At 42.7% G+C, this 12325-nt stretch overlaps 1 protein-coding gene across 4 annotated transcripts in view; it reads right to left on the reverse strand.

Moving 5' to 3' along the window:
- Window positions 1-12290, reverse strand: part of CPVL (carboxypeptidase vitellogenic like) — a 105678-nt gene extending 93388 nt beyond the window's left edge. The window contains exons 1-3 of one of the 4 annotated variants that reach the window (XM_050938664.1): window positions 8306-8963; window positions 3946-4283; window positions 2597-2629 (exon numbers count right to left, since the gene is read on the reverse strand). The gene's annotated coding sequence lies outside the window, so the exon portion shown is untranslated. Of the gene's footprint in view, window positions 1-2596; window positions 2630-3945; window positions 4284-8305; window positions 8984-12286 lie in introns of those variants that run through there. The other 3 variants (XM_050938667.1, XM_050938665.1, XM_050938666.1) reach the window with 3 other exon arrangements.
- Window positions 12291-12325: the final 35 nt, after the last annotated feature.

The raw sequence follows: 12325 nt of genomic DNA on the forward strand, positions 1-12325 counted from the left end.
AAGGAAGCAGAAAATGAGAATTTGGCACACAAGGGTGTTCCAGTTGTACAGCATAAATGTCAAAGGAGTCTCACAAAGTCAGGCATGGGCAAAGAAAAAAAATAAGGGAGAGGTCAGGAGAGAAATCTGGGTAAGGTGTCGTGATTTGAACTGGATACAGTGGAGCAGTGGTTCCTAAACTTGTTCCACCGCTGGTGCAGGGAAAGCTCCTAGAAGTGGGGGCCAGTACATCCCTCGGCCCACGCCGCTTCCAGCAGCTCCCATTGGCCTGAAGCAGCGAACCACAGCCAGTGGGAGCAGTGATCAGCCAAACCTTCGGACGCGGCAGGTAAACAAACCTGTCTGGACTGCCAGGGGCTTTCCCTGCACAAGCGGCAGAACAAGTTTGGGAACCACTGCAGTAGAGGAATGTAGATACTGGTATATAGCACTTGGAATTAAAGAGGGGTTTCTTGAAGGCAAGTGGCATAGAACTGGGATGATTGTAAATATATTTTACTTTGATTCACTTCTCATTTTTCTGAGCTGGACAATGTCTCAAATTAGAGCTACCACTATGTCAGTCTAGCACTTTTCATCATCCGACTAAGTGGGTATTCACCCACGAAAGCTCATGCTCCAAAACGTCTGTTAGTCTATAAGGTGCCACAGGACTCTTTGCTGCTTTCATTAACACTAAAATCACTCTTCAGTGAATAACTGAAAGCAACCACAGAATTCTTGCAAGAAACTGATTTACAAATCTTCAGATTTATACTACCTTCCCAGCCACAATAGCTAGATACAAAAGCCTTCGGTTTAATCATGTAAATAAATATTCATTATTTAACCTTCTATTGAAAAATCTGCTCAGAATGGATACTGCACAATGAAAAATGGAGAAACATGTTCCACTGGAATCAATTTATGACCACCGCTTTAATGCTGTTCTATTCATTTACAAGCAGAGTTCTAAATTATACAGTTCAGTTTATAATTCAACTCACAACTTTGGAGTTTTATAATACTTTAAAGCAATCTCCAAGTTACTTCTCAGAGGCGAAAAAGGATTCAAACTCCCATCAGGCACATCACTAGGAGATGGCAGCAGTATGGGCTCTATTCAAAGCTGTATCGCATACTTTCTGGATGACAAAAGGTAATTCATCTACCTCTAGCTCTCTTTCCCAATCTGTAAAGATAAATTACCTACCTCATGTTAAAGCTGAATGTTTAGTTCACCAATGACACCCATTGCAAATAATCCAGATGTTAACTGAAATCACAAACCACAGATCTTCAAAGACGGGAGACCCATGGAATATACACAGTTGTCCAGCTATTCAGTAAAGAAACTTTTCTAACTTATTTAGAGATCAAAAATAATTTTAACTGGCCCACTCTACCCTAGTACCAGTACTTTCAAATCAGGCACTGTGTATCTCAATTTTCTAGAAACCTGTTTTATACAGAAAGCTATCATTATATAAATTAGTTATTTTTTTTTGTTTCCTAATCTGGTCAATTAGGAAACAAAAAAAAGTAACTAATTTATATCAATCTTTGCAGACAGCTTTCCTAACCCCCGCCCCAAAAAAAGAAAGAAAGAAAGGCCATATATCACACACTGGGGAAAGGATGCAGAGCGAAAAATTACACTAGAAGAATGGGAATTGATCTGGAAAAGAGGACCAGCAACCTCAGCTTCTAGTACAATAAAAGAAAAATTCCTTAAGATACTGTTTCAATGGTACCTCACACCAGACAGGTTAAAAAAAATATAGAGCGATTGAATGCAGAAAAATGTTTAAGAAATTGTGGTGAAAGAGGAGATTTTATGCATACATGGTGGACACGTCCAGGGCCGGTGCAAGGAAGTTTCACGCCCTAGGCGAAACTTCCACCTTGCGCCCCTCTAGCCCTGCAGCAGCTCCCCACCTCCAGGCCCGGGGAGCCTTGCGGTTATCTCCCCACTCTAGCTCACCTCTGCTCCGTGTCCTCTCCGAACATGCTGTCCTGCTCTAATTCTCCTCCCAGGCTTGCAGCGCCAAACAGCTGATTGGTGTCGCAAGCCTGGGAGGCGGGAGAAGCGAAGCAGCGACTGCGCGGTGGAACCCCCAGGCTGCCGGCAGCGCACTGACGCGGTGGAACCCCCAGGCTGCCGGCGGTGCACTGACCCAGGGGAATCCCTGGGCTGCCGGTGGCAGCTCAGACTCCCTCTCCCTCCCAGGGCAGCGACCGCTCAAACACTTAAAAAAAAAATGGAGGGTGCCACTTTTTGGAGCCCCCAAATCCTCATGCCCTAGGCAACCGCCTAGTCTGCCTAAATGGTAGCACCGGCCCTAGACACGTCCAGCCATAAGAAAATATCGGGATGCAATCTGGAAGCAAAAGCATAAATTGTTGGATTTTTATTACCAAATGATCCTTTAGTAATCCTCCTGGGGCTTCCTAGTGAAAATGGTTACGCAAAAGGAAATGAAGTATTAATCTCTCATTTGCTAGTAGCTGCTTGGCTATTGGTTCAAAAAAATATGGGCAGCTGTAGTTATGGAAAAATTAAGACATCAGTTACGTACCAGCAAAACAGCGGACAGATACTTAGATATTTGGTTACCTTTTATTCTGTACTCAGAAAAAGTACATTCATCTGCCAAAAAAATAAAAATAATAATTAAAAAAGGCATTATGCCTGACTTTTTTTTTTTTAATATTAGCATCTGATAGTCATATCTGGCCTTTTAAGTATGTGTGTATAGAGATTTCACTTAACTTAATAAAATCACTGGAGACAACAAAGGTGTTGTAATGATACTCATTCTGTAACATCGTAACACTCTGTTAAATAGAGGGATACGATTACTGTATTTCTGTGTAATGTCTCTAAACAAAAGAGAACTGTTGTAATAATTGTTTTGTTTCTGATATTTACATGACAAGAATTTGTAAACTTGTTAAAACTTCCTACATAAATAGTTAAAGAAAAGCTGAATGTTTGGAGTGCATTGAGACTATCTGATGAAGTCCTTTGTATTTGCCCCAGAATTATGTAATACACTAAAGCGGTTATAGTAAGAAACCAAATATGAACAGTGCATGTTTTCAATAAATACTAAAAGCAAACAAAGTTTAAAGAACTGGAGTTGTCATTTAATTTGAAAGCCTTTCACTCTGAGATTGAGGGTACTAAATATACACATGTTGCTTTTTACCTCTAGGCAGGCTAGGAAAGTGTTACTATACTACCACTAATACAAGCGGGCAGCCAAACTGTCATGTTTCAATGTATGCCTGATAACTAGATTATGCTTGATGCTCAATCTAATTCTTAAACAAGTCTCAAACGGTTTCTCTATTGTACATCATTGACCTTTGGAGCCCAGAGTTTAAAAAAAACCTGGATTTGGTTATAAATTAAGTAAATGTGATGGACACAAATGTTACTGTAGATTAATTGCAATGGAAAAGGGAGAATATATTATAAAGTCCTCTGTTGCAAAACATTCCTAGCATATAGTCCTTTGCTTTGTCAAACAGCTTTAAATGCATCTCAATTGTAGTGAAGCTAAATTTGCAAAGTAGAATTATTTTAAACCATTACAAGTTAAGAAAGGAATCTGTTTCTGTACAATACTTCAGAATGGTACAGCATTCCCATTTTGTTTGGCAAAGACTCATGACTCCTTTGGCAAGTAGTGAAATCAATCCCTCTTAGTAGCAACTATCAAAACACACATAGAGCCAAAAAATTTTGTTGAGTAAGTTACTCAGTCACAGCAGCCAAAAATTCATTAATAGACAGAACCACACCGCAGAGATTCTTATCTTCAGCTGGATTATTCATAAAAAGCATTAAAAAGAATCAGTGATATATTTCACCATTTCCTGGTTAGTCTTGGCTTAAGTGCACAGCATATAAATAGCTCACCTAAAAAACAATAAAGGCTATTAAAAATGAGTTCTTACCTGTTAAACTGATTACCCCAATTCTTGCTTTACAAGCACCAACAAGTAGGAATTTTATTCACAGTTCCCACAACAACCGGGTGGAGCTACTTGTTAATCACAGCCTTCAAAACTTTTCTTCATAGTACAGCAATAATTTCAAGGAAACCGGTTAAGCAATAACCAGATAAGCTGCTGACACAGCTCCACAGAGAATGCTAGCCGCTTATGCCCACAGAATGGCAACAACTCTGACAGAATGGGCTTCAGCTGCTGGCAGGCCTGCAATCCAATAGGTTCATAAGCTTCTCAGATGCTCTCTGTCTCCAGGAGGAAGTCCTTCTGGATCAGATGCTTCTCTAAACTCATAAACAAGAAAAAGTTTATCAACCACTCATTTGTTTTATTTATTTTTAAACAGATAAATAGATTCTTCTTCAGATAGTTTTAAATTACCTTTTTACATCGAATTCTGGAGTCTTCTTTTTAAGAAACATTTGGGTGCAACATTGGTAGTAAAATATCATGACTGAGAGGAATGGCAGTGCCACATCAGCCGGGAATGTTGGCACAGTGCTTTATGTCACCATACCTTTGTGGAAAACTAGGTGACTAGCTACTTGTCTCAGCAGATATAGGACTTCATAATAATGCTTTGATCACAATTAGCTACATACACAACATTTAGAGATGAATGTGAATTTGACAATTACTCTTAGTGGAGTATGTAATACTGAGGCATAATAGCAAATCTGTACATAAGTTTGCAATAAGGTTCCATCATAGGTTTTATATTTAGATACACATCCCTGTAACTATGGCTAGATACAATTGGTTTGGCCTCAATCTTACACTTACTCTGAAGGCTAAATATGCAGGAAGTTTTCTTTTCTTTTTCAAATAGAAAAATGTTAAGAATTTCATATACTTTTTCAAATTAAGATCATTAATAAAATGTTTATCACAATTTCTTTCTGTCCCTCTAGCACCAAAATGGCTTGTTATTACCCATTCAAGCTTTCCACACAGTTAAATTTCTTTGAACTCATGCAAAGGTCATATATGAAGGAGAGAGGTTATGACTATTGCTGGACAAGATTTTTCAGCCCAAACTTTTTTTTTTTTAATGAAAAATGCATTCAGGTTGATTGAAATTTCACAAATTCATGTCAATTTTGATGAATTATTTCAAAGAAAAGGAAAAAATGTATGAAATATCAAATTGGGGGTTCATTTTAACGGAACCATTTTTTTTCGGGCTAGATTCACAACACCAAGGAGGAGGTGATAATAGTGGTGCCACCTCCACCCCATTGTAGTTAGGGCACTCAGTCACGTGGGATGTGGGAGACCCAGATTTGAATTCCGCTCTGGAGTGAGGACTGAAATCCAGGTTTTCCCCCTTCCCATCCCAGGTGAGTGTTCTTATCACGGGGCTATAGGGTGTTCTGGGGGTGGGTCTCTCTCAGTCTCTTCTGTGGAAATTCATTGGAGGGGGGAGAGAGAGAATATCTTTATTGCCTGGTGGTTAGGGGACCCACTGGGTGGGACACTCAGGTTCCAGTCCCTGGTCCGATACATATTTACACAAGTGGAACAGCTTCAACAGGAAAGACTGAGAGCCATGGCCAATAGTTTGTTGGTTAGGGCACTCACCAGAAAAAGGAGAAACCTGGGTACAAACCCCTGCTCCTGGGCAGGGATTCACACCTGATTCTCCCACATCCCAGATGCCATTCCTACCTTGGTTTTGTACATGCCAGAGGTGCCTAAGCCTCTTGTGAATAGAGCACTGTGCTTTTATCTTAAAAAACAGTTTTAAATGGCCAAAATAAAAAAAAAATCATTTCTCAAGCAAAATGTTTTGTTCAACATGAAAACATTTTTTTTCCAATTTTTCAATCAGCTGACAATTATAAAAAAAAAACCCAAAACATTCAGTTCAGGTCAGCCTGAAACAGAAACTTTTTGGAAATGCTAGCAAATCAGTCAGTTATTTGCACAGGTCTAGTTATGACTACGGCAGTGGTTCCCAAACTTGTTCCGCCCCTTGTGCGGGGAAAGCCCCTGGTGGGCCGGGACAGTTTGTTTACCTGCCATGTCCGCAGGTTCAGCTGATCGCGGCTTCCAGTGGCCACGGTTCACTGCTCCAGGCCAATGGGTTGGCCACGGTTCACTGCTCCAGGCCAATGGGAGCAGCTCCCATTGGCCTGGAGCAGTGAACCGCGGCCACTGGGAGCTGCGATCAGCCAAACCTGTGGACGTGGCAGGTAAAGAAACCAGCCTGGCCCAGCCCGCCAGGGGCGTCTCCTGCACAAGCAGCGGAACAAGTTTGGGAACCACTGGACTACGGTATTAGGCATTCTGATGCATCTAACACTAATGTTAGAGAGAATATAGGAGTGGTTTGCCCTCTAGTGGATGATCAGTAGTCCTTACTCACTGTTTAAAATTACTTCTCCATGGCTGTGAAATAACCTTTTTTCTTCCTGTAACATCTCTCTCCTGCCCCCCCAACATCATTTCACTTGTTTCGTAATTAGTTGCTTCATTTAAGTCACTCAGAGTTTTGGGGGAGCGTATTAAACTTCGGCTCCCTCTACACACAAATTGCATTGATTTAATTACATTGATTTGTAAATGGATTTAAGTAAAAACGGTGGGGCTTGTAGAGGCCCGATTGGAGCACCCAGCAGCCCAGTAGATGGGGAAAGTTTCCTCTGGTGGGCACAGACAAGGCTCTCATGCTGTAAGCAGGGGGTAGTGATTATTTCCAGACCCATCGGGTAAACTCAAAAAGTGTCACAGTGGAGACTCAGAAAAAAATCTGACTGTTTGGAAGATTCTTCACATTTTGAGGCTGCCTCCCCACAGTGCTCTCTTCTAATCTGTGAGCTTCTAGTATAATTGCTCTCTTCCCTCAGCCACATCTCGCCTACTGCAGCCTTCTGTAATAGCTGAAGTCCAAATATCATCACAGGACTCAGAAAAGTCTATCAACTTCTCTACCGGACCCGCAGTGTTGGTCAAGTCACCCTGGACTAACAGGGGCTGGAATCCTTAACAAGATCTTTTAAAAGCTATCAAGAAGACTATTTAATAAAAAGCACATCATTATCTCCACATGTTCAAGGCATTGCTGCATACTGATCCTTACAACATTCTTTTGATGTGGAAAGTAGAGTTCCTCCCTTATCCTGAACAGTGTATATAGTCCATACTAAAACCAAACTCCAGGAGGGGCACTGTAGGTAACAGGCATCAGAATATAAACCTCAACCTAAATTTTCCTCCCCACTTTTACTGTTTGGAGTGCTTCCTGAACAGCTATTCTCTCTGCCCTATAAAGACACACCAATCCTTTTCTAGCCTGGTCAGAGCTAACAAGAACCACCTATTAGCATGTGTAGTAACTTATTCTGCAGCTTCATGCAGGGTTTAAGCTCAATCTTAGGCCAGGTCCACACTACAGCGTTAAATCGATTTAAACAGCGTTAAATCGATTTAACGCTGTAACCGTCCATACTACAAGGCACTTAAAATCAATTTTAAGGGGTCTTAAAATCGATTTCTGTACTCCAGCTAAACGAAAGGAGTAACCCTAAAATCGATATTACTAAATCGATTTAGGGTTAGTGTGGCCGGATATCGAAGTTATTGGTCCAATTCTTTTACTGAGCTACCCAGAGTGCACCGCTCCGGAAATCGATGGTACCCTGGGACCATGGACGCACACCACCGAAGTAATGTGCCCTAGTGTGGACGCGTAAAATCGATTTTATAAAACCTGTTTTATAAAATCGATTTTACTAATATCGATTTAAAGCTGTAGTATGGACGTAGGCTTGGAGCAGCTGAACAGAGGAGCCCTGCATTTCTACGCAGAATTTTAGGAACTCCCAGCCTATATATGGTGACCTGCATGTCCCTGAACACAAAGGATGCCTATTTCAGGGTCTGTCCCGGTGCCTCAGACAGCTCTGTAAGAAAGAGCATTTCCTCCCCAATTGAGCTGCTGAAATTAACAGGAGACTGCCAAAAGCCTGTGTACCTCAGCAAGCACCTAACATCAGGCCAGCCATAGAAGGCCACCCTTCCTCTCCTACTCAAAGAGTAATGGGTCCAGCTGCCCTGGAGAAACCCTCCCCCCCCCCGAAATCTGTGTGTTTAAGTAAGGATTATTGATTCTATCTCACTCTGTAAAAGCTAAAGTGACTTGCCCAAGGTCATACAGGGTGGCTGTGGCAGAGTCAGGAACAGATCTCCATAGCCTGGCTACATGAGTTAGTCACAAGGTCATCCTTTCACCTATGGTACCATAAAACTATGTCTACACTACACACAACTTTCAACAGTGTGTAGGGTATGCGTAGCCACTCACCGCAGTGAAAAAAGCAGGCTGCATCCACAGTGCCATGGTCACTACACATCAGTGAAAGGCTCTAGAAGGAGGGAAGCAGTGGGAAAAGCTGCAGAAGCAACCTCTCTCCTGCGAGAACCCTTCCCCATGGCCAGAGCCTTTCCCTGCAGCAGGGAAGAGCTCCAGAGGCAGGGAGCTGGCAGAGTCTTTGCCAGCTGCTTCCCCACCACTGAGGCCTTTCCTCACTGATGGAGTCTTTTCCTTCCACAGGGCATGGCTCCAGCACCAGGGAGGCAGTTGGACACAAAACAGCTAAAGACAGCAGTGTAGACAGGAAAGGCTGAGTAGAGAGCCCTATAGGGCAGTGGTCCCCAACATGGTCCCAGCGGGCACCACGGCACCCACCAGGGCATTTATGTGTGCCTGCCTAGTGCCCAGCAGGTGAGAGAACCCATGGCCCCACACCCGAACACCTGCGGGCGCAGTGTTCTCTGTTCCTGGTAGGTGCAGGGCCCGCCTAGTGCCCAGCAGAGGAGGGAAGCTGTGGCCCTGCGCCTGCCGGGGACAGAGAACTCCGGGGCTGCAGGCTGCGGACGCTGGTATTCTCGGTCCCAGGCAGGCGTGGGGCCACGTCTTGAGCCGGAGAGAAGCTGCAGCCCCGCGCCTACCGGGGACAGAGCACTCCAGGGTTGCAGGCTGAGGACGCCAGTGTTCTCTGTCCCCAGCAGGCACGGAGCCCACCTAGTGCCCAGCAGGGGAGAGACGCTGGGGCCCCACACCTGCTGGGGACAGAGTACTCCGGGGCTGGAGGCGCCAGTGTTCTCTGTCCTTGCAGCGTCTCTCCGCACTGCCCAGAACTGCCGCCAAACAAAAAAAATGCTCCGACTCTGTCATCCCAAGAATGGACGGAATGCCACCTCATAGCATGTGCTGCCCCAGGCATGTGCTTGCTCCACTGGTACCTGGAGCCAGCCCTCCCTGTGAGTAGTCTTCTGCTGCACTGATAGTGCTGTTTTCTTGTGCTGTGGGATTTTTTTTATTTTTTAATATTTTGCCCCAAAATGAGTGGCTCAAATAAAAGACGATGTACATATTATTTCAATGCAGAGTGGGAAGAATCCTATTGTTTTACTGAAAATAAAGGGAAATGTGGTTGCTTATTGTGCGGGGGTGCTGTTGCAGTGCTGAAAAAACAATGTTGAAAGCCATTTCCAAACTAATCATGGCTCTTTTGACATTAGCCATCCACTTAAATCTGAGTTGAGAAAGAAGAAAATTAATCAACTCAAATCAAACCTATCTGCCCAGCAATCTGTTTTCACTAGACAAGTGGTAAAGTCTAAAAGTGCTACTGTTGCTTCCTTTAAAATTGCTCATCTGCTCACAAAGAAGAAAAAACCCTTTCAAGATGGTGAATTGTTGAAGGAAGCATTTTTGACTGGTGCTGATTGCCTGTTTCAAGGATTTCCTAACAAGGGTGAGATTTTGTCAGCAATACAAGACTTGCAGTTATCAGACAACACAGTTCCAATGAGGATACATGCAATTTCAAGCGACATGCAAACTCAGCTAAAGGATGACTTGGAAATTTGTGATTGGTTTTCACTGCAATTCGATGAGTCGACATATATCGGATACAGCGCAGTTGGCAGTTATGGTGAGGATGGTATTTAGTGACTTCACTGTAAAAAAGAGTTACTAAAAGTATTGCCTATGGAAGGGCAAACAAAGGGTGAGGACATGTATAATTTATTCAAATCATACGCAACATCAATTAGTATATCACTACAGAAGCTGTCTGCAATCACAACTGATGGGGCACCAGCAAAAATGGGCAGCGCCACTGGATTGTAAAAAGAATGAATCCTTTCCAAACTTTGTCTTATCATTGTATTATCCACCAAGAAGCTTTGTGCATCAAAGTTCTTTCTTTCACGTCATGAATGTCATTATTAAAATAACTCTATTCGAGCAAAACCTTTGCAACACCGACTTTTTAAAGCCCTGTTGGAAGATGTTGCTGATAAACAATCTGACCTTATCTTGCACACAGAAGTAAATGGCTGAGCAAAGGTAAAGTTCTTGCATGTTTTTTAAGCCTAACTGAAAAGATCAAAGAATTTCTGAAGTCCACAAATCTGAACTTCGAGCAACTAGAAGACTCCAGCTGGTTAATGGACTTAGCTTTTCTTGCTGACATCACTGACAAATTGAACATTTTAAATCTTGAGCTCCACGGAAGAGAGAGAATGATAGGTTATATAAAATCATTCAAAGCAAAACTGTTCTTGTGGATGTCACATATTAAGACGAAGTCTCTCATACATTTCCCCAGTATGAAGAAAATGGTACATGACAGTGATTTTAATCCATCACCATGTTACCCACATTCAAACACTTCTGGAATCATTTGAAAAGAGATTTCAACAGTTCACCATCATTGAGCCTGTAGTTGCCTTTCTTGTGAATCCTTTTATTGGCTAAATAGAGGTAACAGAAAGGGTTACATCAATTGAGAGTCTCATTCAAGTAAGAACAGAAGACGTGGAACTGGAGATTTTGAACTTTCAAAATGATATTGTTCTAAAATCCTGCGCAACAGATGAAAACTTTTGGAATCTGTCTGACTGAAAAAAGTTTCCTGCCTTAAAAAATGTAGCATACAAAATAAAATCTTATTTCGGTTCCACTTATCTATGCGAAGTTCTGTTTTCAACAATGAACATCATAAAATCAAAATACAGATCTCAGCTTACAAATGCCCATCTTGACGATTGCTTACAAACAGGAATATCATCCTACTCTCCCAACTACAAAAAACTGGCTGAAGAAATGCATTGCCAAAAATCACACTGATTTTATTTGAAAAACCACGTGAATTAATGATACCTAATTTCCATTAACTGCTGATGAGAGCATATGATTAACTTGTGTTTAACTTTTTTTCATATTTGTTTATTGAAATCCAGATACAAAGAATATTTTTAATTAACCATCACTGGCTATCTATGTTAAAGTAAGAATAATAAATATATTTGGACCAGCAGTTCAACAATGTTTTACTTTTTTAAAATAAATAAGATGAAAACTATTTATGATATTTATTTTGTAAAAACCCCTTAATTTTTCTTACAGGTAAATAAAAAAGAGCAAATTCACGTGGTAAGGTGAAAGAGTAATTGCAGTATTTACTTAATACTTTTTACATGTAAAATTACCTTCATCTTATGGATTCATATATTATGTTATATTAAATATGATGGTTTTCATATTATTTAATGTACAAATACAAAATAAGCCTTGAAAAATTGTTGGCACCTGCCACACTCTTCTGAAAACATGAATGTGCTGGCCATAAAAAGGTTGGAGACCACTGCTATAGGGTATATACTTGGGTACACAGGATTCAGGCGTTTCTTTACTGGCCTAAGCAGTGCCTCACCCTCTACACTCTCCTTTAACCCATGCTGGGGGGGGGGGGCTACCCAAGTACATACTCTACATGCCAATAAAAGAAACCAGGAATGTAGCCTAAGACTCACACGACTGTACACAAACTCATTTCCTTCCTCAAGTTCTCCTGGTCACTAGAAATCCCTCTGGTGGGCAGAGCTACCTGCCGCCTTCTCATTGCTTCCTTCCTTCCTTCCCCAGCCTGTCCCCTACCCTAGACTCGCCCCACATCTCTCCCTGCAAACTCCCCCTTTTCTGCACCCCCCAGTATTGCAACGCCACCAGCCCTCTGTAGCCTACCCTGCTACTGCAGTCTCCCCAATACCCACTCCGCCACTCCTGTTCCAGCCTCGCCAGCTCAATAACCCAACCCCCTCCAGCAGCCCCCAGCTCGGCTGTGGCGGGCTGCGAGCCCCTGCAATGCACACGGGAGCCGCAAAAAGGGGGCGAACCCCGCTGCTCCCTTCCCGGTTCCCGGCGTGCAGAGCCGCCGCGAGGCCAGGAGCCCAGCAGGCAGCGGCCCGCGCTCCTCCAAACCGCAGCACTCACCATCTCCCGGGGGTGGGGGAGGAGAACCCCCTGTCACAC

The sequence above is a fragment of the Gopherus flavomarginatus genome, chromosome 2 (genome assembly GCF_025201925.1).
Source record: "Gopherus flavomarginatus isolate rGopFla2 chromosome 2, rGopFla2.mat.asm, whole genome shotgun sequence".
Lineage (NCBI taxonomy): Eukaryota > Metazoa > Chordata > Testudines > Testudinidae > Gopherus > Gopherus flavomarginatus.